General features: G+C 41.2%; 1 protein-coding gene and 1 long non-coding RNA gene across 16 annotated transcripts in view; one reads left to right on the top strand and one right to left on the bottom strand.

Moving 5' to 3' along the window:
• Window positions 1-25,663, top strand: part of GRID1 (glutamate ionotropic receptor delta type subunit 1) — a 911,822-nt gene that overhangs the window by 197,375 nt on the left and 688,784 nt on the right. The window lies entirely within an intron of this gene.
• On the bottom strand, window positions 9,732-24,614 carry LOC144588333 (uncharacterized). Its single transcript, XR_013543844.1, has 2 exons — window positions 18,263-24,614; window positions 9,732-9,808 (listed from the first exon to the last, which is right to left on the bottom strand). It is a non-coding gene; the product is annotated as an uncharacterized LOC144588333 (long non-coding RNA).

Raw genomic sequence — 25,663 nt, 5'->3', positions numbered from 1 at the left:
TGTGTCAAAGGCATCAATTATTCAGCGGTCAGCTTTCTTTATGGTCTAGCTCTGACTTCCATATATCACTACAGGAAAAACCGTAGCTTTGACTGTTCTGACTTTTGTTGGCAAGGTGATGTCTCTGCTTTTTAAGATGCTGTCAAGGTTTGTCATCGCTTTCCTCCCAAGAAGAATACATATTTTAATTTCGTGGCTGCTGTCTCCATCTGCAGTGATCATGGAGCCCAAGAAAGTAAAATCTGTCCATGCCTCCATATCTTCCCCTTCTATTTCCCAGGAGGTGATGGGACCAGTGGCCATGATCTTAGTTTTTTTGATGCTGAGCTTCAGACCGTTTTTTGCACTCTCCTCTTTCACCCTCATTACAAGGTTCTTTAATTCCTCCTCACTTTCTGCCATCAGAGTGGTATCATCTGCATATCGGAGGTTGTTGATATTTCTTCCGGCGATCTTAATTCCGGCTCTGCACATGTATAATCAAGATGGTGCTGTTGATTGTGTTTAGAACCATTATCTGTGTGTATGCAATAGGTGGCTTTCACTTGATATTGGATGAATGTATGTGTGCTGTAGTTCACAGGTGAGTGCTCTGGTGTGTTATGCAGTATTATGTGATGGTGAAGACGCAGATTTCACAGTATCCTCCTGGTGCTCCAGTTGCTGCTTCCAAGGCTTCTGTTTCTCATAGTCCCTCTTTTACAGGGGATAGCTGAATGGAAAGTCATTAAGGCAATCAAAGTCTAGGGTGTCATCACAGGAAAAAAGGAAGTGATGGTTTCCTCTATAAGCCCTTCAGCCTGGAAAACCAGAATCAAGAACCAGGGATGCAAATGGGTAAAGCAAGCACTTTCTCCATGCTTGCATTTTGATATGACAAACTTTAAAAGACTGAAGAGGGCCTGTGTTTACATGCAGTGAAAGAAAGAAAATGGGGTAATCCAGGTCCGAATGAAAGTGGTGAACTAACTTGTGAATTGGTACCCTGCCACCAATAACATATGGCCCTCTAGACCTTCAATGTGGGACATTCAAAAGATCATTTGGAAAGCAGCAAATGTTTCAGTGGGGGCTCCCCAGTCCAGACATGGCCAAAGCAGGAATGTGTGTCATCAAGTGGCTTGGCTACTCCAGCTCAGAGAGAGAGATTAATGATCAAAATCAAAACTAGATTTTGGAGTGAACTTAGGTCAGAGGAATCTGGAGTTGTACCCATTCCCTTGCAGAATTGGCTAAAAATCATTTTGTGGGATTGCAGTTTCTATTAAATAGAATGGGCATTTGCAAAACACTTCCACTTTAATATTTTTTAAAAGCAAACTTTAATCTCGCCTGACGATTAAATTCATTACATATCCCCACCTGCAAACTGAACTATGTTACTTTAAGGCCCATATTACTGATTAGTGCGATTCATAGAAAATTTTGATAGAAGGACTTTTATATCCCAACTGGCTGGAGTCCAGACAAAGTTGTCTATGTCTGAAAGAAGTTACTAACTACAAGATGTTGTACAGTTTGAGTAAAATGAGCTGGTACTTTCTGTACATCCCAAAAGTCTTAGCTTTTATTGTGGAGCAACAATAAGCAACAATATTTTATGTTTTTTATTTGTATCAGAGTGCTGTACAATTTAAAATTATGAGTGTATATGAAATACAGCTGTAGAGTGAAAACATCGTCAAGTGAAATAAAAAAAAAACATTGAAATGCATTGAAAACCGGTTCAGTGCGTTCCAATGGACTGAATACCTGCTTGTCCAGCGAAGATCCTCCATACGGCAGCCATTTCCGGTGCCTGTATAGTGAGGAATCCATTCTAGAAAAGAGCGGGAAGCCATTTTGAAAGCCAGCGGCCATTTTGAAACCCGACGATCAGCTGTTTGCTGATCGTCGTAAAGCGAAAAATTGGTTCCCGAAACAGGGAACTGATCAATGTGAAGCGAAAAAACCCAATCTAAACATCATTTTGTGATCGCTTTCGCGATCACAAAAACTTCGTTAAGCGGATTCGTCGTTAAACGGGCTAATCATCCAGCAGGGCATGACTGTACTGATATTTCATCAAGTAAAATGGGGCTATGTGGATTTAGGATTAATTTTCTGTAACTGTGGCGATGGGGATGAGCACCGCCCCCTAGAGTCGAACACGACTGGACAAAAATTGTCAAGGGGAACCTTTACCTTTTAACTGTGGAGAAATTCACTCAATGCAGCACTTTTTGTTGTTTAGTCGTTAAGTCGTGTCCAACTGTTCTTGACCCCATGGACTAGAGCACACCAGGCCCTCTTGTCTTCCACTGCCTCACAGAGTTTGGTCAAATTCGGATGACACTGTCCAGCCATCTCATCCTCTGTCATCCTCTTCTCCTCTTGCCTTTACACTTTCCTAACATCAGCATCTTTTCCAAGGTGTCTTCTCTTCTCATGAGATGGCCAAAGTATTGGAGCCCCAGCTTCAGGATCTTTCCTTCCAGTGAGCACTCAGGGTTGACTTCCTTTAGAATGGATAGGTTTGTTCTCCTTGCAGTCCAGGGGACTCTCAAGAGCCTCCTCCAGCACCACAATTCAAAAGCATCAATTCTTCGGCGGTCAGCTTTCTTTATGGTCCAGCTCTCGCTTCCATACATCACTACAGGAAAAACCATAGCTTTATGCGGACCTTTGTCGTCAAGGTGATGTCTCTGCTTTTTAAGATGCTGTCAAGGTTTGTCATCGCTTTCCTCCCAAGAAGAAGACATATTTTAATTTCGTGGCTGCTGTCTCCATCTGCGGTGATCATGGAGCCCAAGAAAGTAAAATCTGTCCATGCCTCCATATCTTCCCCTTCTATTTGCCAGGAGGTGATGGGACCAGTGGCCATGATCTTAGTTTTTTTTTAACTTAGTTTTTTATTTTATCACACATATAGACATACAAAACTAACAAAGAACACACAAAACAAGCAAAAGCAATAAAAACAAAATAAAAAACAAAAACAAAACAGAACCCCACATAGGCAGGGTGGAGGCATTTCTATACAGTATTATCCATTATATAAATCTGATTGCATCAACCTTATTGCTCCTAAAAATTTAATTCAAATGGCAGATTCCATTTGTGGGATTCGAAACCCCAGGTTCTTTGAGGTAAAATTTTACGGGCAGAACTGGCACAACAATGAGAAACCCTTCAATAAAAATTACATCAGTAAAACATCAGGGAAAGAAGGCCAGAGTAGTGCCTCACCTGAGTTGCCAAGGCCTAGTCTGCCGGAGCAAATGAACTCTGAGGAAAAGTTTAACAGATCGCCTCAGTGTGATTGAAGGATTTATAGACAGTGCTATAACTGCGGTGTGTTTGGGCATATTCAATCAAATTATATGAAAAACAAAAACAAAAATTGGAAAAGATAATCAGACTAAGAAAGTTTATTGTTTAAAACTTGTTGAGGCCACTGAAGGAAGTTGTAACAATGGTGGTTCTGTCTCCATGGCAACTAGCACAACAGAGAATTCTGATCTGCCACTAGCCAGGGTCGTTCAGTGTTTTCTTGTAAAGACAGAAATATTTTAGTACAGATCCCTGGTGAAGAAATTCTTATTAATGAGAAGTCTTATTTGGGAGTTGTTAATACCTGGTTCCAACATAACCCTGTGTCATCCTTTTTTATTAATATTTTATTTTATTTATCTAAGAATAGGGTAGGGAATACTAAAGGTAAAAGGGAGTGAAAGAAAAAGGAAAGGGTTAGGGGATAGAAGAAGACAAAATATACAATCATCTAGTCATATTACAATAACAAATCCACTTTCAGCTTTTTTTGTAATTTGGTTGCCCTCCAGCTATCCACTTACACCTTTATTTTAGTTTAAATCTATGTTACTCCAACACTATCTGAGATCTTTCTTTGGTGTTAGTTCTAGAAAGTGTTGTAAGTCTTCATAGAATTGGTCAATTTCAGCCTCTTCAGCATCGGTGGTTGGTGCATAAACTTGGATTACTGTGATGTTGAAAGGCCTGCCTTGGATTCGTATTGAAATCATTCTATCATTTTTGAGATTGTATCCCATTACAGCTTTTCCCATTTTTTTGTTGACTATGAGGGTTACTCCATTTCTTCTACGGGATTCGTGTCCACAATAGTAGATATGATAATTGTCTGAATTGAATTCGCCCATTCCTGTCCATTTTAGTTCACTGACGCCCAGGATGTCAATGTTTATTCTTGCCATCTCTTGTTTGACCACATCCAGTTTGCCAAGGTTCATAGATCTTACATTCCAGGTTCCTATGCAGTATTTTTCCTTGCAGCCTCAGATTTTCCTTTTACTTCTAGGCACGTCCACAGCTGAGCATCCTTTCGGCTTTGGCCCAACCACTTCATTAGCTCTGGAGCTACTTGTACTTGTCTTCTGCTCTTCCTCAGTAGCATGTTGGACACGTTCCAACCTGAGAGGCTCATCTTCCAGTGTCATATCTTTTAGACGTTTGTTTCTGTCCATGGAGTTTTCTTGGCAGAGATACTGGACTGGCTTGCCAGTTCCTGCTCCAGGTAGATCGCGTTTAGTGAGAACTCTCCACTATGACCTGTCAGTCTTGGGTGTCCCTGCACGGCGTAGCCCATAGCTTCTCTGAATTACTCAAGCCCCTTTGCCAGGAGAAGGCAGCAATCTGTGAAGGGGAATGCAGCACTTACATACATGTAATTTATGCACAAAAGAAGATCTAGCAAGTGGCTAAGACAATGCTACTGAAATAGCTTCTGGTCAAAAATAATAGTCTAATCTTTTGTATAAGACTGCCCAGTTAAAGTTAGGTTTATCAGTAATGGGCAATATAGTCAAATTGGAATACAGATGTTTCTTATGCAACAGAAGATCAAAATCCTTTCCTTGGTCTTCTTAATGTGGGGGCTCTTTGTGATTACTAAGTATGGGGAGGGCTTCTCCGCTCTTAATGTATTAGTTTGACCTACAAAGAAGTCACCATTAGGAAGCAGCACACCTTATTCCAAGCAAAGTCCAACTTAAGGAGTATGTTGAAATACCAAGGTGCTCCCTTGCACATAAGACTCCTTCTCCTACTTATTGATGGACTAGGTCTGGCTTTGATATTTATTATTTATTTATTTTATTTGTTCGATTTATATCCTGCCCATCTGGTATATTCTCCCACTCTGATAGTGGTGGCAAACTGCCAGGAAGCAGAGGAGTGGGAGAGAGGTCTGTTTTTATTTCTCTATTGCCTGGTGTGCCATGTCCTAGAGGTAAGTCAAGGTACATTGTGGAACACGGCAGTAAAATGAGTGTGGGAAAGGTCAGCCAGATGTTGACAGACTTTTCCTATCTTGCTTGATCCTTGGCTGTGTTGGATGGAAACTGGTGTTCAGACATGTCTGGAGGTTCCCCAGCCCTGCAGGAGCCTGTTCTTCATTTCATATGGCCTCCTGTAACCTGGTGCACTGCTATGTATGATGGTAAGTGCTGGAGATAGGAACCCCTTTCTCACTTCATCCTCTCCATAGCGCATTGCTGTTGCAGAACCATGACTAGCACTTGCCTGAGTGAAGCTGAAGGGGGTGGTGAGGGGATTTATTGTATGTGAAGAAATGATCACATTACATAATAAATTGTTTTATTCAGTATAGAGCAGTGTTTCCCAGCCTGGGGATCAGGACCCCCAAGGGGGTTCCAGGTCACCTTATATGTGTTGTAGCCCTTGTTAAATAATTTTTCCTTGACCTTTCAGAGTAGGATATTAAAGTTAGTGTGTGTGTGTATGTATGAGAAACAGGCCTTTTGGAGGCGAACGAAGTCTCTACTTTCTGAGATGTGGTGACTTTACCCCATTAAAAATTCCTTTGTATGCAGATGTGGCTGAGGGGAGGTTGCAGGTTACATGGCTATTATAAAGGGTGGTCGTGACTCAGAAAAGATTGGGAACCCCTGGTATAAAGGAATGGAGAAGAACACGATCAGAGGATTCTCTTTTGGCAAGAGTCCCATGTGAGGCTCGTGTAATGTGTAATTCCATTACAGTTTCTATTGTGTCACCTGTTGGTGCCAGTCACTTCTTCTGTCAGTGCGCTTCAGCCTTGTTCGCTGGTATGCACTAAGGAATGTGTAAGCTTTGTGGAGGATATGGATAGTGCTGGAGAGGGGTTTCTCCCTCTTTTGTAAGTTTAAAATATGTGGTCACCTACTGAAGCGCAACTATGGGAGATGCAGGAAAGATAAAAGAAATATTTTTCATTCAGTACATAGTTCATCTGTGGAATTTGATATCACAGGATGTAGTAACAGGTGACAATTTGGATGGCTTTAAGAGGGAAGTGAGCAAATTCATGGAGAAGAGATAGTAGGCATGTGAATAATGGCTGTAAATACTCAGTGAACTTCTCCACAGCCACTGGAACAAGTAAAGTTGGCATCAGTATCTGGAGAATGAAAGGGGAGAAATGGGCAAAGATTTTTCTAATACAGGACCAGACATTTTGTTTCATGAATCATTCAGAGCAAGCTCAGTTGTAATCTGATTCTTGATTATATCTTTTGGATGCTGTGCTGGAATTTCCTTTCTCCTCCAGTCAATTTTCTTGGTGATAAGGTTCTTTGTCTCTGACCTGAGCTTATATTCCCTTTCCTGTCCTGGTACGCTCATCTATATTGTGTCTGACCTTTTAATCACTGCAAATATGAATAGTTGTTTTTAAAATTGAAGAGAACATGTCTTCTTTGATGGCCAAATGAGATGCACACACATTGCTATTGATTTCCCATTAGAAAAAGAAACCTCTATTAATTTAGTATGTTTCTATCTAGTTATATGCGTTTCAGCTCCTACTAAGCTTAATTTAGTGTTGGTTCTATTATACAGGTCAATATACGAGTGGTGCCTCACATAACGAGCGCACCATTTAACAATGAATTCGCATAGCGATCTAATTTTTTAGATCGCCAATGCGATCGCATTGCGATGTTCTATATAGGCAAAACATTGCATTGTGACGATCGGTAAGCGTTTTGCTTACCGATCTTCGCATTGCGATGTTTTTTAAACAGCTGATTGGCGATTCCAAAAGGGCCGCTGGGTGCCCAAAATGGCCGCCGCAAGTGTTTTTGCGCCCTGCCCTCACTTACCGAGGGTGCGAAAATGGCGGTGCTATGGAGGAACATTGCTGAACGGTGAGTTTTGGAGCCATAGGAACGCATTAAACAAAGTTTAATGCGTTCCTATGGCTTTTTACGTTCCGTTTAGCGATGTTTTTGCATAGCGACGATTAATCCGGAACAGATTAACGTCGCTATGCGGGGCACCACTTTAGTTAAATAGTAAAGAATGAAGAGCTGCACTGTAGATGTCTTCTCCTTGGCGTAGTGGCAGGATGCACTTGTAATCTTCCTACATTTTCTTAAAGCTGCCATCAGGATATATAGTCATGTCTGCCCTTTCCTTGGTGTACAGTTTTTCTCTCCCTTTCTCAATATATCATTCTTTCCTGGATAATTTTCAGTTCTCTCCTAATGACCATATTCATTCCATTTATGATGCTCTCTTTCCATATACCCCTTTTGCAGACTTAAAACTGTGTTTTGTTTTATTTTCTCCAAATCAGCAAATGCAGTGGTAGTGACACATTGCCACATAGTTGCAGACTGTTCTTTCTGAATTAAGAGCAATAATATATAGCCTTTTCTACACAACAGGTGAGGAGTTGCTGAGTCATCTTCCTAAATCTCTCTTCTTCCCTGAAGATGGATAAATGTGTTTTTGTTTATGAAGGTTTCTGTTCACAAAGAAATATTTTAACAAGTTGAGAGGGAGACAGAAGGGTAGGAGATATTTGTAACCTGAAGAAAAAAGAGGAACAGGAATCAGAAATCAGTTTAAAGTTGAGCTTGCACCATTCAGTTACTATAGCACCTTCTAGGCTATGAGTCAAGACTCATTTCAAACAAGACACACAAAGATATATAGACTCATCCCTTGATGATCCTTCTAGCCACGCACGTCAAATCTATACAAGTAGAGGAAGGAGGTGGTAAAAGTTTTTCTGAAACGATAAAATGGAGTCTGTTATTTCAGAAAGGAGATGGGGACGAGGGTTTGGGATGCTCTCCTATATAAATAGGTTCTCTGCATGTAGAGAACTCAGAACTTCAGCTCTACCTTAAACCTTAGATGTCCAAACATCTCCACTTCCACATTTCAGGAAATAAACAACTGAATGAGTAGTTACTATCTGTTTTAGTGAAGAACAGTCTACACAAGTAATCCAAAACTTATTTCTTGGAAACATATCAGAAACAGGTTTCTGGATAATGTTTTCTTTGTTTTTATAGATGGGCATGAACTGGGAGAATGGTGGTTCATGATGGTTCATGATTCATTGCTACTTACAAACCACAAACTTTATGAAATGAACCATTTTGTGGTTTGTGTTATATGGGACTTCTGGGAATGGTGGAATAGCTCCACATGGGTTAGAGGTGCCAAACTCACAGCAAGGTTTTTGCTGACTCTCCTTCCCATCCCTTCCAGGTTTGGGAAATATGGGATGTGGGACATACAAGTTATAGCTCCCCAAAGCGCCCCCCCCCCAGAAAGAGCTCTTTAACAGCTGGCTTGGGGGAATTAAATGAGTGGTTCATGGGAAGAAACTTGAGACAGGGTGTTGCTCATTGTGAGATGGACTGGAGAGGGAACAGAAATGGGACAGACATGGGAAGAGGACTAGCTGGCTCTTGCCAGCTGCTGCAAAAGTGAAACCACCAGGTGAGCTGTCCAGAGTTGGGCTCCTATAACCAGCTAATCCCAGAGAGTGTGATTGGAGGTCCATGGCTGGCTGCCTGACTTGACAATCAATCCTACACAAAATTTTCTCTAGATGCACCCCAGCATTGCCTAGGGAATTGATTGAGTGTTGCCAGGGTGTCTAGCCAGGGATGACATGCCCCAAAATAAAGCATACAAATTGCCAACATTGATAATAGTTTGGTATTTTGTTTCTTTCTGGGCAACTGTGTTTCCCTGAAACACCATGAAATGGCCGATCCTGGGGGTGGGAGGTTGCTTCATAGTTTGTTTCGTGCCCATCTCTAATTTGTTATGTGATATCTAGTCACATCTGACTTACTGTGACTCCAGTAGGTTTTCAAGGTATGTGAGATATTTAAGGAATGGTTTTACCTGTACAAACCCTGCCCCTCCCCCCGAGATTCCATTGCTGAGTATAGATTTGTACAGGGGATTCCTGAGTCCTAATGTCTTAATTTGTCTATTACACCATACCGGGTCTTGGCAGTAATTGTGCTAAAATGTGGTGCTAAGGGATGGATATATGTTAGTTTAATTTTCCCCCACAGTTTGTCACCTGCATCTCAGGTTCTTTTCTGGAAAACGATTTCAGGTTTGGTCCCTTCTATCTTTGACTCAGCTGAAGAAAGACTGTCAGGAACCCTGGAGAGTAGTTGCGAGTTAATGTGAATGAAAACACTGAGATAGATAGGCGAGTAGTCTATTCAGTATAAGGCAGCTTCTTTGGTTCCTTCTTCAGTTATTAATGGTGAGAAATCCCCATCTGGTCCCCCTGTTGACAGTGGGTTTGCTTATAAGTTCCACCCTCATTGGGAAGAATTATAACTTCTTTCTTGTGTAGCAAGAGGATTATGCAGATTTGTTATTCTTCATTAAGTGGCTCATCTCGTCCTTCATTCTCTTTTATTATTTCTTCTTGTTATTTTCTCAAGTATAGTCTAGACTCTAGAGCAACTTTAATAGCTGAATCCATTATCGGTTCAGAAAACCTGTTTCCTGTTGGTATTGTCTGGAAAAGAAAAACACCACGTGACACTGTGACTGTATTAAGCAATAAGCCACTGTTGTCTACTCTGAGGTCTAATGAAATATGACCCTTCATGCATCACTCAGAAATATGTCTTACTTCCTCCTAGAATTAAATTGCATGTATAAACAGATGTAGAAGGATCTGTTTATATATGGACCAAGCATGAGGACAGGGGAAATTTAACCCTTATTTTGACTACTGGGTATGAAAATGTTTTCTTTAATTTTATAGAAGAAATATTGGCTGAAATCCTGTTGTGCAGTTATGCAGACAGTGTAACTTTTGGAAGCAAATTGCTATGCTCAGAAATTTCTATAGGCATTGCCTATTGCATACTGAGCCATATGACTTGGTGTGCAATCAATATAGCTTTTGGAGGTTTCTTTATTTCTAAAAGTTAAGCTGTTTTGTAACTGTGCAACAGGATTTCAGCCATTGCTTCACAATTTGAAGCAGAGCTCCCTTGTGTGTTAAAGGACGTTTGTTTTCTACTATGAAGCTTTAGAGGTGGAGCTCTGCAAGCTGCAGACTAGCTGCTTTTCTTTAGTGCTTGGTCATCAGGAGATAAGCAGGGAATTCATCTGAATTGCTGTTGTGCAGCTACACCAGTGTAACTTGCAGTTGCACAAGTGCTAGTGAAGATTGCACCAAAGCAAAATATTCAAGAAGCTGTTCTGCATGCATGTTGCACAACTAATCAAACTGTGATTTACTCAATAAAATGTACAGTACAGACTGCCTGGGTGTAATGCCTCCAAAATTATACTGGCATAACTTTATGTTACCCCAGTTGAAATGGGTTATCAGCCATTGTGTCTTTGGAAGGGAAATTTTTTGTCTCCTAACTGAGAAACTGGTTTCTTATCTGTTGCTTCCTTTATTTTTTAATAAAGGAGTATTGGGAGTATCCCTGGAAAGGGTGTGTCGCTTCTTGTACCCCCCCCCCCGGGATGTGCTCACAGTCATGCATTGTTTTGATGAGTGCAGGCACTTCATGAACCAACATATAAGATAGCTTTCCTTCAGATATGATGTATGGCCCAAACTGTAAAAATTAGCCTTTCCAGACATTGAATTGCCCCTGTGGGTAGTGCTGGACCAACAATTACTGCCTGAACATTAGAAACAGAGGGGAAAGATCACAATATCTTGATGAGGCAGACACTGTTAATTGACCTTCCTTTTTAAAAAATATCAAACAAAGCTCATCTGCTATCTTAATAATAGGGAAGCAATCATCTATTCTTATCAGGAGAACAATTTTTGCCTGCCACCTAATGTTTCAGGAGGTGAATTTTTAAGCCCACTACATACATTATGGATAGTGAAACAAGATAATGTAGGCAAATGTGGAATCTTAACACAGAGAGATTGACACTGCTAATGGTATATATAACACCACACGTTGAAAATGCATATATAACTCCTACTTGGCTGTCTGCAAGTTTCGATGTATAGTCCTAAAGTGCCAAATTCCTCTTGAATGCCATTCTCCTGCAGAACTCATTACTGTGCCAACTCTGTCTGGATTGTTCTTATTCCCTGACAAAGGCAGTACAGACATTTGCATTTGTTTGCCTTTTCTTTCCATGGTATTCCACCACTTTGTTCAATATATTTTTATCTTTTCAACCAGCCTTCCCCAGTGTAGTTGCCTTGAATTGCAACTCCCATCATCCCCAGGCAGGATTGGACTTGTTCCTCTGCAAACCCATGGTTTGGTGAAGCCTCCTTTAAATGCTTCATGTTTTTTTTTTGACACTGTGCTGGTCAATGATAGTCAAGGACATAAGCTCTCAACAATTATCCGCCAATACCAACCATGTGCCAATAACAGAATAGTCTGTCTTCCCTTCCCTCAGCGAATTATACGAATGACCGTGTAAATAACAGATTTGTATTACTATACTCATCTGACTGTAAACTACAAGAACGGTGGACTGAAAGCACAGCATCCTATCAAGAATTATGGAAAAATACTATTCCTGTAGTCCAGTGCTTCCCAACTTTGGGTCTCCATATGTTCTTGGACTACAGTTTCAGAAATCCTGGATGGCACAGCTAGTAGGGAAAGCTTCTGGGAGTTTTAGACCAAGAACATTTGGGAATTAAATGTTGGGAGCCATTGCTGTAGTAAAAAAAACAAAAACAAACCAAGAACGTATTCTCGAAGGCTTCAAAGTTTACTGATGAAACTCTTGAAATTGTTAATGACAGAAAGAATCAAAAGTTCCAGCCCATGCCTACAGACACCTTTTTTGTTGTTCACTTGGAAAAGGGCCTAGTTCAATTTCTTCAAGCTTGCTTCCTATTATAAAAGGAAGCTGCCACAGTGCAATCAGAGAGTTGATTTCTTCATGAGATACTGTACTTTCCGTGGAGCCTAAAGGGCAGCAAAACTACTGTTTCCAATATGAACTATAGCATTTTTTTTAACAAGAAGCAAGGCCAAAGAAGGCTATGGAACCTTAGAATGAGGCCCTTCTCCATTTGGGTGAAGTGTAGGTGTCTGTGGGTGTAGGACTCTGGGCTGAAACTCCCAGAGGTTTGCCTGGGGAATTCTTAGAGAATTCTTGGAATTGGAGTGGAAAAAAAATTATACTTCCCTCATTCAGACTACAAGAAGAGTTGTAAATTCTTATGCTTCAGTTGTAGATACTTTGGCTGCCCAGCTTAATCATGCCAATGCTTGGAAGTAGCTAGTTATAAACAGCTAGTTAGTGGTAATTAATTTCTCTTTGCAGTAACTAAGGCACTGTTATGTTACATTATAACGGTAACCTGATGAGAGAGAACTTGTATAGCTGTAACTTCTAAAATTACTTTAACCATTATAAGATACAGGTTCACTAAAGGGTATAGGAGAAATAGTCCATGCTTCACGTGCTGGTTTATGCTGTGTCTTGAGCTCTATGTTCTGTTGTGTGTCTTGTACTGCTTATGTTCTGTTGTGTGTCTTGTACTGCTTATGTTCTGCTGTGAGTGTTAAGGTACGTCGGGTACCTCGTGTTCTGTTGTGACTGTTGCGGTGATGGCAAAACAGATGTGGAGGAGAGTGTGTTTTGTATCACAAACCATCCACTGTAGCATTCAGATTTTTAAAAGAAAGGTAGAAAATATAGGTAGGGAGTAATGTTACTGCCATAGTAACTACTCACTTCCCAACCTGTTTTGATAGTTTACTCTCAGTCCATGAATGGCTTCTGACATAATACTACAAATAATGTGACTCAGTAGGTTAAGCTTTTATAGTCTATACCTCATGGGACATTTTTTCCATAGGCAATCTGAACGTAATATATAAACCATGTCCGTAGAAAAGAGCCAGCCATTTCCTTCTTCCTATAAAAGTGTTTATGGGACTCTTCTTGTTCCATTCCCCACCCTCTATTTTGGTTTGAAGAAACTGTTCTGTTCTTCCTTTCCCAGGGAATTCTGAACAATTAAGCTTTTTAAAGATTCAGTGCAGTGACATGTACTGTATCTTATTACTGGGGAGAGGACACTTGGACAGGACAGGACAGCTTAGAACTCTGTGAGCTATCTGCTTTTGAACAATTTAGTTACAGTGTCTATACAGGGAAACATCCTATGGTGAAGTAAGGACATTGGGTTACAATTGGCAGCTTTTGAATTCAAATACAGTGGTGCCTCGTACAACGAGTGCCCCGTTTAACGATGAATTCGCATAGCGATGGCATTTTTGCCATCGCTTTTGCGATCGTATAACGATGTTGCCTATGGGGAAAAATCGCTTTGCGATGTTTTCCCCATAGGCACCATTTTCCCCCAGCTGAGCAGCGGGAGCCTCCGAAGGAGTGCTCCTGCAGCTCAGCTGGGGGAAAATGCCTGCGGTGGCCTCGGAAGGACCCTTCCGAAGGGTCCTTCCGAGGCCACTGCTGGGATTCCCCTTCCCCGCGGCCGGCTTCCCCGGCCATGGTCGGACTCTCAGGAGTCCGACCATGCATGGGGTAGCCTGCTGCGGGTCGGATCCAAGCCGCGGGGAGAGGGTGGGGGGATCCGGATGGATCCCACCACCCTCCCCCCGCGGCCTGAGGAGGGTGGGAGGCATGGCCGGACTCTTTGGCAGCCACCGCGGCTCGGATCCGAGCCGCGGCGGTTGCCGAAGAGTCCGGCCATGCCTCCCACCCCCACCCCCACCTCCTGTGGCTTGAGAAGGGTGGGAGGCATGGCCGGACTCCTCGGCAGGCACCGCGGCTCCGATCTGATCTGAGCCGCGGTGCCTGCCGAGGAGTCCGGCCATGCCTCCCACCCTTCTCAAGCCGCAGGAGGTGGGGGTGGGGGTGGGAGGCATGGCCGGACTCCTCGGCAGGCACCGCGGCTCCGATCGGATCGGAGCCGCGGTGCCTGCCGAGGAGTCCGGCCATGCCTCCCACCCTTCTCAAGCCGCAGGAGGTGGGGGTGCGGGTGGGAGGCATGGCCGGACTCCTTGGCAGGCACCGCGGCTCCGATCCGATCGGAGCCGCGGTGCCTGCCAAGGAGTCCGGCTATGCCTCCCACCCACCACCCACCTCCTGCGGCTTGAGAAGGGTGGGAGGCATGGCCGACTGTGCTTGCAGCAGCGGAAGAGGTGCCTGGTGGAGGAGAAGGCAGGAGCTGATCTGTCATTTCTCCTCCACCGGGCACCTCTTCCGCTGCTGCAAGCACAGTCGGGGCAGCCCTTTGGGAGAAGCTAAGTGGTGGGGGAGAAGGCAGGAGCCGATGCCGTCTTCCTCCCCTCCCCCGAGGCTTCTCCCAAAGGGCTGCGCCCGATAGTGGGGGAGAAAACCGGATAATCCGTTCCTATTGGAACGGATTATCCGGTTTTCAATGCATCTCTATGGGAAAACACGTTTCACTTAACGATGTTTTCCCATAGCGATGTTTTTTTTGGAACCAATTAACCTCGCTATGCGAGGCACCACTGTATCCTGGATTCTGATGTTCTCACAGACTGTTCAACAGGTTGGTTTCTTGGTTTCTTTTCACTAGGAACTAGCTTTAGGTCTGAAAAGCACACAGTCAGTCTTATGTAGAATTTCTCATGCTCAACCTCTTAAATATAAATGATAATCAGACAGAATTTCAGCCAAGAAATTTCACATGGGAGAAGCCACAGCTCTTAATATCTCTACTATTATACACATGAAGGGAAAGGAAGGGCAGGGTAAATTTGAAACAGTTTATTGAATCCCAACATGTTTAAGTTGAAGATTTGTTCCTGAGGAGTAATTGTAAAGTAAATATGTAGATATCAATGAGCAGATGAACTATTGAAACAATTATAAAGACCTTCAGTTCCTTTCTAATTGAAGGCAGGGTGAGGGCAATTTGCAGGTGGGGAGTCTCAAAGGTAACACTATCCCTCACTCTATGGTGCTTTTAGCATTCAGTCTACTATCTGCTAGCTCTGCCTCAAGTTTACTGCAATAACCTTCACCCACAGGAAAGCTGAAAACATTTAGGAAGTTGTCTGATAAAATGGTTTGGAAAACCACAACCAGAGTATAAATAATTATAACCTTGTGTAATGAACCTATTTACATTGGCCAAATAAAGAGAAATCACAAATGTTGCTCTGGAAAGAAGGGAATGTTGTTTTTTAACAGATAAAGGGAAATTGACCATGTGCCAAGTTGTGAAAGATGCAAAAGGATGGAACTGGGAAATCCTTGACTCTTTGACGTTACAGTCCAAAGAATAAGATGCACTTCAGACCATAGGTTATAGCTGGAGATAGTAAGAGGTCCTCCTGCATTTTGAATTCACAGATCAACCATTCAGACTAATCCAGCTCTGTGACAGCAAAGGAGGTAAAGCAGAAAACAGATGGATAGTATTTCCTTGTAAAAGCTTTGAAAAGTATATATCTAAAGTTCAAGTAACCATCACCCCAAGCATCTAGAATGAACAAATTATTACACATTCTCACAAAGTCATTTTTGCCAGGCTCACAGGTCAGGCATCTAATAGCCACCCTTCAGTAATCAAAGATGAAACTTTTTACCAAGCACATCTAACTCTGTGTTTAACAAATCAGGCTTAATTATTGCCTTTACTAATTGTAAACACACTGTGTTTATCAGTACAGAGAGAGCAATTAGACTAGAGCTGAGTAGTGCGTTAATTAGGCCTAGGAGTATGCTAGCATAGAAATGTGGCCAGTAATCACCATGCAGAGAGATGGACCACAAAGAAGAAAAAGATGAAGAACATAGATGAGTTGGAGAATAGTGTATGCACAGAATTATGCATTGATTATTGGGAAAAGGAAGTGATCCAAATAGACTATTCTTGTTGGTAAGAGAGAAAGCAGCAGCAGCAGCAGCAGCAACAATCTTAGAACTGAACTGCAGAGCTGGAAAGGGCCCTACAGATCATTGAGTCCAGCCCATGTCAAGGAGGCACAGTGTTCCCCAGCCTCTGGTTCTGCAGCCAGATGCCTAAAGCATTGAGCTATCTAGCAGTATTTTCAGTATGAATTTTTGTTTGTGATGGAATTAAAATATTGAGTAGTTTCACTGGGAGACCAGATTGGAACACAACCGAAAGCAAGGGCTTAAAGATACTCTCTGTCCACCTGACAGCCTGATCTTGCTCTGCCCCTATCTGCATGCCAGATATTCATTAAAACAACGGCAGAACAGACATACTAGAGTAAAATGTTGTCTGGTTTGACTTTGGATGGGGTGGGAGGGAGAAGGAAGCAGAACAAAGGAGAGAAGATACATGGGAAATATAAACCTCAATTTTCCTCCTCCAAACTTTGATTTGAAGCAAGGCAGGTGAATGTATGGCTTTCTGGGAGTTTTTCAACTGCAGTGCCCTTCACTCTCCCCTGAAACAAACCAAAAAGAATATAAAGAACATAAAAACATTGTGGCACCTTAAAGACTAACTGCTATGTTTTAATGTGAGATTTTATGGATAAGTCTACTTCCTCAGAGTCCATTTTCTTGGCCATATTGGTTAAAGTTGATCATACTGTAGTAGTGGTTTAGCAACAACTGGAGAGCCATGAACTGCTCATTCCAGCTTTTCATGATCAGAGGACATAAGCTTTGGCCTGTACATGTAACATAAGTAGCTAAAAAGCAAGTCTGCTGCACTGCTTGATAAACAAATGAAACCTCCATCACCCCTTGAGGGCACATCTACATCATAGACTCATTGGTTTAATTATTCCTTCTTTTCATCAAGAGAATTCTGGGAACTCTGAGGCTCTGATGAGAGCTTGGGGTGTCTTCTCACAATTCTTAAAACTCACCCAATTGGATTTAATGGGAGATGCAATGTCAATTAAACTGGTTCAAAACCAAAAAGTGTGCAATACAGGAAAAACCCTATAAATTGCAGAAAATGCCCCTTCCCTGTGCAAAGAGGCCCTTTTGCAGCCTGTTAACATTTCCTTGCTTTGGAGCAAGATTAGACTGCAAGAATGGAGATAAAAACAGCTGCTAAGAGGTGTTGGCAACAGTACTGAAGAATTCAAGTGATTTGACTTTCCAAAAAGTTTGCCCTTTCTCATTCTGCTTGGGTAGTGTCCATTAGTTGCTGTCAATATCCACAGTGTATCCTCACATGAGGATATATATATCATCTGTTATGATGGGTTTCAGTCCAGCTTGGGCAGTATATTAACGGTGGATTACTGGATGTCTTCCAGCACAAGCGGTTTGGATTGACAGGAAACTGTTCTTGGCTCAGTAACAGGAGAATGTTACGCTGCACACCCAGTACAAATAAATATTTCAAGTTGCTGAGGGCTGGATGCTGTGTGAGATTCCTGGAGCGCTTCTGCCAAGTGCCACCTTCATATTCAGTAATCTTATTTTCCTCTTGTACAAATCAATCATGTTAAAAATCACCTCCCTAAGATCACAATGACCTTTGATAGGCATGGTGGTTGCTTGTTTTAGTCAAATTTCAAGCACTTCCTGAGCTTTTTCTTTTTGACCTGAGGAGAGTACGGTGCTTGATTAAATATGATTAATGAGACACTAACTGTGAAACACTGACTAGAAGCAATTATAGCAGAATATAATAGCAGAATTGCAATGAATATCTACTTTTTAAAAATATAAAATACACAATAGGCTGTCCGTAACATTTGGTTAAAATCTTCCAAACAACAAATGTAAGGTGTTCCATAGAGACAATGCTATTTATTATATCAGTGTTTTACAGTAGAGTAACTGTGCAGTTTATTGAGGGTCCAAGACCAATAAGATCATGCAAAATTTAATATAAAATTATTCTAAGCATAGCAAATAAAATGAATAAATATTAAAAAAATCAAAAGAAATAGCAAACATTTTTAAAAAACTAGGAAACAGGGCTGTGTCTCCCAATCAGATTCACATGACAATGTTCCTTGAACCCCTCTTTAAGCTCCCTGTTGGTTCCTGGAGCCCAGCACCAGCTGATCTTTACCTTCAGAGTCTGCCACAGTCTTCATTCTCCTTCTCTTTTTTGCTGTTTTCTCCCAATAAATCCCTGCTGATGATTTTCAATTCTGCATTCATCTTTAGGTGCCCCAAATTCTCCCACTTCTCAGCAAATAACTAACTTGCTGAATGACAATTAATATATGTGTAACTCATAGGACGGGTATTTGGTTCAGCCCTATGGGTGTAAAAATCTTAGGAAGAGACTATGATTCAAGTTTCTAAGGGCTGAATGTTGCAAATGACTTCAGGAGCAACCCATGCCATCTGCAGTTCATGCTGAGGAAAGACTGCCTGGAACCCTGGAGGGTGTAGAACCCTGAAGACTGCCTAGAACCCTGGAGTCAGTGTAAACAAATATTGAGCTAGATAGAACAATACAGTAATCTGATTCAGCATAAGGCAGCATTCTAGGTTCCTTAGTTACCAGTAAGGGATGAAAATGTTCCTATCTGTTATCTCTTTTTATTTGTAAGTCTGCTTACACATTCTGTTCATACTGGGAACAATCATACCTCCTGGAGACTTTTCTGTGTAGCAAGAGGATTATGGAGAAATGTTTCTTGGCTCTAAGTAGCCACTTAAAGCCATCTCACCCTTCATGCTCTTTTGTTATTTCTTCTTCTTATTTTCACTAGGCTAGGGTGATGTTGATAGCTCATCTTTTTTTTTCCCTTTCAGCAAAACATTTTTCCTCTTCTTGTTGTCTGAAAATAAAAATATGACACTGTAATAGGTAATAAGCCAGTGTTGTCTGCACTAAGGTCAAATAAGACATGACTCTTAATGTATCACTGGTAAATTATGTCTGGTTTCTTTCCAAGATTTAATGACAAGCATAGGAAGACCTACATATAGGGACCAGAGCATATGGAGCGGGAGACTTGACCTTCTTTTCCTCTCTATAGTCTCAACAATAATCTAATCTCCTTGTTGCTGTATTTCTTGGCTGTAGGATATACTTTTTGAAGATTGCAGCAAAAGAATGAAGGAGAAGCTTCACTTGCTTATGTGGCATAGTTCTGATTAAAATTCTTCCTCCCCTCACCCTTTGAAAGAAACAATAGAAGTCAACATAGTTTCTAATGAGGCATTAAGCATGATGTTTAGTTTCACCTTGACTGGTGACAGTAGCTCTCTCAGGCAGAAGATTTTCTAGTCACCTGATACTAATCATTATGATTTACTACACAATAGCAAAGATTACATATAGAAGCTCTTGTGTGGTGTCTACTGAGCCATGGTCTCTTCCTTTAGGATTATGTTTTATGGCTGTGGGGACAGATTTTGGAAGAAGGATGTTGGTGTTGCCTGAAGTTTCTCTGAACCTGCTGAGTCATCTCCTCCTTTGTTTATGGTACATTCCATACATCCCAAATCTGCCAACACCCAAAATATATTTGCACTGACCAAATATGAACGCTTGCAAAAGCCATTTTGTAAACCTCTGGGCCACAATTTTGTATAGAATTAACATGCTGGAAATTTTGAGCTAAGTGTCTGATTTCTTTCCAACAGTAATCTTGTTCTTTTATATTTCCAACAATATTCTTGTTCATTTACTTTGAGCAAAGCCAACAAAGGGATAACTTTCAGAGCAGCGCTTTCATTTCACATGGAGTACTGAAGAACCTTGAAGGCAATAAATGTGATTTGTGCACTTGATTTTTTGCTTGCTAATGGTTCTCACTGAAAGTGCTTAGCCCGAATAGTTATGAACGAGGCATCTTCTGTTCCCACTTCTATTGCAAAGGTGTTTACTACTTCAGTCAAGGGTGTAGGTCATGACCAGCTGCTACCTGTAGGTAATGGCCAGCCAAGTCACCTTGAACCAATTGAAGAGGGTGAGGAAGATGCAGGGAAGTGGAGCACAGGAGAGGTAAACTTCCCTGTGTGATGATATAATGCACAAATAAGGTGAGAGCTATGCTGCTGTAGGAACTTTGGCCAAAATGCAGGAAAAAAATTGGTAAAAGCCATTTGACTTCTTGTGTATTGCAGCTGTGTGTGTGCTTTTTTTGCATGCATATGTGGTGTGTGTTGGAGAGAAACCAACTTAAAGGGAATGTGTGGCTTTCAGCCCTATAGGTACATTTAGGGCCATCTGTCCTTGGTTATAAAGAAATCCTCTTCAGGGAACAAACTGAGGAGCCAAGAGAGGTTGTGAAAGGTCAGCAACTTCATCTTGGAAGGAAGACAGAGGAAAATGCTTCCTTTATTACCTATACATGTGTATCATGGATGGAAAATAAAATCCCACTTACATTGGTGATTCCCTGATTCCTGGGTCACACAAGGCTTTTGATCTTGAATGGACCCAAGACTAATCAGATAGAGCAAGGCCTGTACTTATTAATAAAAGTATAAAACAAACCTATCAGAATGTTGTCCTCAGCTTTTTATTTATTCCAAATCAACAAGGAACTCCAGATAATTTCTCCAACAGCATCTCTCTCTTTTTTGTGCTCTGGGTTCTAAAGTATGTTGTTCTTTATGTATTATTTATTTCACATTATTATTGTAGTGGCCTCTCTTCTGCTCTTGAAAATGTTGACATTGTGGTATGCATATCAGTGTGCATGGTATAGAATCTAGTTTGTAAATATCATTATTTTTCCCTCAAAAAATTTTGCATTTGTGATCTGTTTTTGAACAGTGGCAGAATAGGTCTTGATTAAAAGATGGAATTTACTGGCAGGGAACAACTCTGTTTTTTAAATGAATGCATTATTTTTTCCTAAGCAATAGATTTTTATGGTTGTATTTTATAGCAAAATAAATATGCTTGTCTTAGTTTTAAACAGGTCCCTTTGCTTCTAACCTACAACTTTAATGCCATGGTTCAAACACTTTATTCTAAGAGGATGACAGTTCTCTTCACATGAGGGAAAGGCCAGGCATACATATATTCCTGTCATCTACAGTGGATGTAGTGGTCATTCTAGTTAGTGGCTAGACTTTGATCTTCTGCTCCTGAACATGAAAAATATGTTTACATTCATAGGGCTATCTATCTATCTATCTATCTATCTATCTATCTATCTATCTATCTATCTATCTATCTATCTATCTATCTATCTATCTATCTATCTATCTATCTATCTATCTATCTGTCTGTCTGTCTGTCTGTCTGTCTGTCTGTCTGTCTGTCTGTCTGTCTGTCTGTCTATCTATCTATCTATCTATCTATCTATCTATCACCTACCTACCTACCTACCTACCTACCTACCTACCTACCTACCTACCTACCTACCTACCTACCTACCTACCTACCTATCTATCTATCTATCTATCTATCTATCTATCTATCTATCTATCTATCTATCTATCTATCTATCTATCTATCTATCTATCTATCAATCATCTGGCTACCAAGGCCAGTTTGGGCAGTTTACAAAAGCAGTAATAAAAGCAATAACAGAAGACCAGAAATAATCAATAACAATCAAACAAAATAATACTTTATGAAATAACATAATAAAAGCATGGCGAAGGGTTGAATGTTATTATTAAGAACACTATTATATCAGGCTGTTTTAAAATCCGGGAAGCCCTCTCTAAATAGCCATGTTTTTAATGATCTTTTGAAGGTTCCCAGTGAAGGGGCCAGGCGAATTTTGGGCAGGAGACTATTTCAAAGCTGTGGGGCAACCTACTGCTGAGAAGGCCTGGTTTCTGGTCATTTTTTGGGGGGGGCTATCTTGGGGTCAGGACTCTCAATTGTCTGCCCTGGAAACATCTTACAGCACTGGTTCTTAACCTTGGGTTACTCAGGAGTTTTGGACTGCAACTCCCAGAAGCCTTCGCCATCAGCTATCCTGACTGGGGTTTCTGGGAGTTGCAGTTCAAAAGCATCCGAGTAACAAAGGTTAAGAACCACTGTCTTACAGGATGGACAGATCTAATAAGAAGGAGGCATTCTGCCAGATATTGGGGTCCTAAAACATTTAGGGCCTTATAGGTTAACAACATCACTTTGAAGCTGGCACGGAAGCAGACAGGTAACCAGTGCAAGGCAGCCAGGGTGGGGGAAATATGTTGGTGTCTCCTTACCCCACTCAACAATCTAGTTGCTGAGTTCTGGGCTTGCTGAAGTCTCTGTAACAGCCCCAAGGTCAGCCCCACATAGAGAGCATTACCAGTAGTCTAATCTGGAGACTACAACTGCATGAACCAGCATGGTGAGGGACCCAATGTCAAGGTAGGGATGCAATTAGGCAATCCACCTTAGGTGGAAATAGGTGGAACAGACCACAGATGCTGAGATTCCATCGACAGAACCAGGTCCAAAAGTATGCCCAACTGCGCACCTCATCCTTTGCAGAAAGAGTAGCACCTCCAAAAGAGAGGGAAGCCCCCAGACCACAAACACTAGAGGTACCCACCCACAGGATTTCTATCTTATCTGGGTATGTATGTAGAGCAGTGGTCCCCAGCCTTGGGCCTCCAGATGTTCTTGGACTTCAACTCCCAGAAATCCTGGCCAGCAGAGATGGTGGTGAAGGCTTTTGGGAGTTGTAGTCCAAGAACATCTGGAGGCCCAAGGTTGGGGACCACTGATGTAGAGAGCTTATCTTATTGTTTGATATACCTTCCTATCTAGGTATTTAATTGGTCCAGAAGCACCTGTTGAACTTCATGACTGAATGAGAATTTGAATGTGACTCTCTCTGGTCAAATAGTCTAAGCCACTGGTTCTTAACCTTGGGTTACTCAGGAGTTTTGGACTGCAACTCCCAGAAGCCTTCACCACCAGCTGTCCTGACTGGGGTTTCTGGGAGTTGCAGTTCAAAAGCATTCGAGTAACAAAGGTTAAGAACCACTGGTCTAAGCAATGTACCACACAGGTTTATTGGCCTCATGAGAGTAAGAATTAGAGGTGTGCAGACTGGTGTTTTTGGACTATAACTCCCAGAATTTTTCAAGTACCAGGGACTCTAAGGGATTCTGGGATGTGTAGCCCTAAACAACAAATCTCCATACCTTTAGTATGAATCAAACCTCAGAGTTGACATCACATACCTGGATGATGAAAACCTCAGCTGCTAGTTGAGCACTAGAGAATTTAACTGAATTCTACAGAAAGAAGCTCTCAGCCAGAGGGTCTTCTTCTGATAACTGACATGTTCCCCATATGTTTGAAATAAAATATATCTGCCTCACTGTGACAGGCCTGCATGACCAGCTACTATGATGGATAGATGAGCTGAAAAGGTTAATCCCTTTCCATTTTTCACCCTTATGTATTTGTTTCAGCTGTGTGTGTTTTTTTCCCCCTTTGGTGCCTCAGGGTGGCTAATTAATCTTCTGTTCCTTCATTTCTAGCAAAAGAACTAGTGCAAACACATCTCAGAGTTCTTCACAAAGGTGTGAATGGGTTCTCTATTTTGAAAGACTACACAGAGAGCCAGCGAGCGCGCATAAAAACCTTTCTGCTTAAAAAAAGATCCTTCTGGGAATTGCTTTTATTCTGTCCTTTCCCCAACTCCACTTCTTAAAGCTGAAGATTGTACAGTGGACTCTGAATGAGATAAATTTTATTGAGAAGACAGCAGGATTTTCTGATAGTGGAAGAAGTATCTTCAGTGTGGATGAAGTTCACTGCTTCTAAGATTTAAATCAGTGATCTTTCGAATAAAAGAAGTGTAGAGTACTGCCAAAGCCAACATTTTCAGTGGAACATTTCTACACCTCCTGGAGATGCAGGGTTTTGGAAATCTGCATAGTAATTGAAATTGTGAAATTTAATGTAAAGGCAAAAGTAAAAACAGAATATTCCAGGCTCTGCTACTGTCTGATACAACTCCTAATATTTAGTATGTCGTTAATTTAAATGTATAATTAAATAAAGTGTCTTGATTTTATCCTTCCAATTTTCTTTGCCTATATAAACACACGTGTGTGTGTGCTTGTGTGCACACATGCATGTGCATATGCTTGTATATGTATGCATAGATTGTTACTTGCTGTCAAATAACTTCTGACTTGTGACAGTCTGACTATGGGCTTCAAGTTATGTGAGATTTTCAAGAAGTGTTTTACAATTGCCACCTCACCCCAGTGGGTTTCCATGGCTGAGTTTGATTTGAACCCAGGTCTCCTGAATCTGACATTGCACAACATCACAATGGCTCTTTCTTGTACACACATTATCTGTGTCTTTGTTTTAAAGTATTTATAGATGGTGAGGAACTTCATTTCAGTTAAATTTTAAATACAAATTTCTTCATATTTAAATTTGCAAATTTCTTCATATTTAAATAAATAACTCTTTAAAAATTGAATGTGGGAGTAAGTGAAACAATCTGTCCATCCAGGCTCAGGGTTTTGAGCTTACAGTCCATCTTAAAAACCTGACTTTGAATTGTGATGCATGTTTGTGCTATACTAGGGTAGTTCCCTTTTTTCTTCTGAGAAGCTCCTAATCTTTAATACATACCGTATTTTTCGCTCCATAAGACGCACCTTTCCATAAGACGCACCGATTTTTTAGGAGAAGAAAACAGGAAAATATAATCTGTTTTCTTCGCTCCATAAGATGCACAGACTTTCCACCCCCTGTTTTGTGGGGAAAAAAGTGAGTCTTATGGTGCAAAAAATACAGTATATGGCATGTAGGTATAATACAGGGTTTTCCATGCTGGGATTATCTGTGCCTGAATTCAGTGCAGGTGGTGGAGGATTTTGTTTTAGTGGTTTTAAAAGGACCACGTTTCTCAGATCACATATTTGGGATGAGAAGAACCTGAAGTTTAAAAACTTTGAATAAAGGAAAGAGGGAAACTTGAGGCAACAGAGGAAGATTGTTGTGTTCATCTCCTCCTTGTAAATTCATTGACAGGACTGAAAAAGATACAGACCTTGCAAAGCTAGGAAAACATACCTTTTGTACCAAAGTTTCCAGAGTCTGCCAGCCAGCATGGCCATGCCAGCTGTAAATTAAACAGGTGACTTTTCCAAGCACTGCATCTTTGATCTAATCCATCTAATCTTAGGCTCTTTATGACTCCTTCCGAGTTCCTCAGGTATGTGAACTCAGCTTTACTGAATTCTGGAAATTCAAAGTAGGATCATGATTTTCCCCCTCCTGAAATGAAAAGCGATTATTTGTCCTTTTGGTTGAGAACTCAACAGGAGGGATTTTGTAAGCTGATGGGAGAGAAAGATTGAAATCCTCTTTGTGAGTGTTTGAGATACTTTGTCATAATTATCTTCTCGTATCCAAGGAATCCACTTACAACAAAGCGGTTTGAAGTTCTCTTTCCAATTTAAAAACAAAAACGATTATCTAATTCACAGTAGTATACAATATGCACTCCACAGCTGTCATTTCTTTATGGGAAGAGAAATTGTTAATGCTCATGCTGCGTACAATTAGGGGGGCCTT

This window comes from Pogona vitticeps, chromosome 3, assembly GCF_051106095.1.
Source record: "Pogona vitticeps strain Pit_001003342236 chromosome 3, PviZW2.1, whole genome shotgun sequence".
Lineage (NCBI taxonomy): Eukaryota > Metazoa > Chordata > Lepidosauria > Squamata > Agamidae > Pogona > Pogona vitticeps.
This window is presented reverse-complemented; position numbering and strand designations above follow the sequence as displayed.